The sequence below is a fragment of the Phyllobates terribilis genome, unplaced genomic scaffold (assembly GCF_046119375.1).
Source record: "Phyllobates terribilis strain yellow unplaced genomic scaffold, ASM4611937v1 Scaffold_12__6_contigs__length_324123572, whole genome shotgun sequence".
In the NCBI taxonomy this organism is placed as follows: domain Eukaryota; kingdom Metazoa; phylum Chordata; class Amphibia; order Anura; family Dendrobatidae; genus Phyllobates; species Phyllobates terribilis.
In genome coordinates this window covers 6,137,925-6,140,880 of record NW_027362772.1, presented here as the reverse complement: position 1 = coordinate 6,140,880, position 2,956 = coordinate 6,137,925, and positions in this window count along the sequence as shown.

Here is a 2,956-nt window from a genome sequence, read left to right as displayed (position 1 = left end):
ATGACGTCATGGCAGGTTCTTTTACACCACCGCGAGCCACCGGGGAGCCAGGACACACCGGAGAGCAGACCGCGGGCCATCAGGTGGGGAGTATAATGTATATTTTTTATGTTATTCTTTTTTTTACAGGTACTACAGTACCCGGGTCCAGATGAGAGTCTCCTGTCCTCCAGACCCGGGTACCATCCGCACATTGAATCTCTCTATATCCGCATGTACAGATGCAGTGATGCTGATAATATGCGATTCAATGCAAGTCAATGGCAGCGAAAACGCAGCAATTCCGCAAAATAACTAGTAATGCTGTGGAATTTTCCACAATGATAATCCGCAGCGGAAATTTCCGCAGCATGTACACAGCACATGGGGATTATCATTGGGGAACATGGCAGACCTTCTACCAAGCGCTTCTTAAGCGGAATTGCCGCTGCTTAAACGCATAGTGGGCACACAGCCCAACAGTGTAATAAACCCTGTCTGACCTGTGATGCGGCTGCAGGAAACGCCTCAGACTGTCCAGAAAAAGCTGAAGAGGCGACTACACAGCAGAGTGTATGAGGAGGCGGGAGCAGCGCCATCTAGAGGTGGCAGTGCGGAACTGTGTACAGCGCAGGAGACAATGAGGAGCCGGGAGCAGCGCCATCTAGTGATGGCAGTGCGGGACTGTGTACAGCGCAGGAGACAATGAGGAGCCGGGAGCAGCGCCATCTAGTGGTGGCAGTGCGGAACTGTGTACAGCGCAGGAGACAATGAGGAGCCGGGAGCAGCGCCATCTAGTGGTGGCAGTGCGGGACTGTGTACAGCGCAGGAGACAATGAGGAGCCGGGAGCAGCGCCATCTAGTGGTGGCAGTGCGGAACTGTGTACAGCGCAGGAGACAATGAGGAGCCGGGAGCAGCACCATCTAGTGGTGGCAGTGCGGGACTGTGTACAGCGCAGGAGACAATGAGGAGCCGGGAGCAGCGCCATCTAGTGATGGCAGTGCGGGACTGTGTACAGCGCAGGAGACAATGAGGAGCCGGGAGCAGCGCCATCTAGTGGTGGCAGTGCGGAACTGTGTACAGCGCAGGAGACAATGAGGAGCCGGGAGCAGCGCCATCTAGTGGTGGCAGTGCGGGACTGTGTACAGCGCAGGAGACAATGAGGAGCCGGGAGCAGCGCCATCTAGTGGTGGCAGTGCGGAACTGTGTACAGCGCAGGAGACAATGAGGAGCTGGGAGCAGCACCATCTAGTGGTGGCAGTGCGGGACTGTGTACAGCGCAGGAGACAATGAGGAGCCGGGAGCAGCGCCATCTAGTGGTGGCAGTGCGGGACTGTGTACAGCGCAGGAGACAATGAGGAGCCGGGAGCAGCGCCATCTAGTGGTGGCAGTGCGGAACTGTGTACAGCGCAGGAGACAATGAGGAGCCGGGAGCAGCGCCATCTAGAGGTGGCAGTGCGGAACTGTGTACAGCGCAGGAGACAATGAGGAGCCGGGAGCAGCGCCATCTAGTGGTGGCAGTGCGGAACTGTGTACAGCGCAGGAGACAATGAGGAGCCGGGAGCAGCGCCATCTAGTGGTGGCAGTGCGGAACTGTGTACAGCGCAGGAGACAATGAGGAGCCGGGAGCAGCGCCATCTAGTGGTGGCAGTGCGGAACTGTGTACATCGCAGGAGACAATGAGGAGCCGGGAGCAGCGCCATCTAGTGGTGGCAGTGCGGAACTGTGTACAGCGCAGGAGACAATGAGGAGCCGGGAGCAGCGCCATCTAGTGGTGGCAGTGCGGGACTGTGTACAGCGCAGGAGACAATGAGGAGCCGGGAGCAGCGCCATCTAGTGGTGGCAGTGCGGGACTGTGTACAGCGCAGGAGACAATGAGGAGCCGGGAGCAGCGCCATCTAGAGGTGGCAGTGCGGGACTGTGTACAGCGCAGGAGACAATGAGGAGCCGGGAGCAGTGCCATCTAGTGGTGGCAGTGCGGAACTGTGTACAGCGCAGGAGACAATGAGGAGCCGGGAGCAGCGCCATCTAGTGGTGGCAGTGCGGAACTGTGTACAGCGCAGGAGACAATGAGGAGCCGGGAGCAGCGCCATCTAGTGGTGGCAGTGCGGGACTGTGTACAGCGCAGGAGACAATGAGGAGCCGGGAGCAGCGCCATCTAGTGGTGGCAGTGCGGGACTGTGTACAGCGCAGGAGACAATGAGGAGCCGGGAGCAGCGCCATCTAGTGGTGGCAGTGCGGAACTGTGTACAGCGCAGGAGATAATGAGGAGCCGGGAGCAGCGCCATCTAGTGGTGGCAGTGCGGAACTGTGTACAGCGCAGGAGACAATGAGGAGCCGGGAGCAGCGCCATCTAGTGGTGGCAGTGCGGGACTGTGTACAGCGCAGGAGACAATGAGGAGCCGGGAGCAGCGCCATCTAGTGGTGGCAGTGCGGGACTGTGTACAGCGCAGGAGACAATGAGGAGCCGGGAGCAGCGCCATCTAGAGGTGGCAGTGCGGGACTGTGTACAGCGCAGGAGACAATGAGGAGCCGGGAGCAGCGCCATCTAGTGGTGGCAGTGCGGAACTGTGTACAGCGCAGGAGACAATGAGGAGCCGGGAGCAGCGCCATCTAGTGGTGGCAGTGCGGAACTGTGTACAGCGCAGGAGACAATGAGGAGCCGGGAGCAGCGCCATCTAGTGGTGGCAGTGCGGGACTGTGTACAGCGCAGGAGACAATGAGGAGCCGGGAGCAGCGCCATCTAGTGGTGGCAGTGCGGGACTGTGTACAGCGCAGGAGACAATGAGGAGCACAGAACAGCTCCGATGTAGACACCTCAGCACAGCAGCACTGAGCGCTGCTTCCTGCCATCGGCTCAGCGGTGTGTGAAGGCGCCGCCCCTTCCAGTGACATCATCTCTCCGCATGGTCACATGGGTGTGACGTCAACAGAGGTCCTAGGATTCAGCTTCTACCGCACTGGACTGGAAGAGGC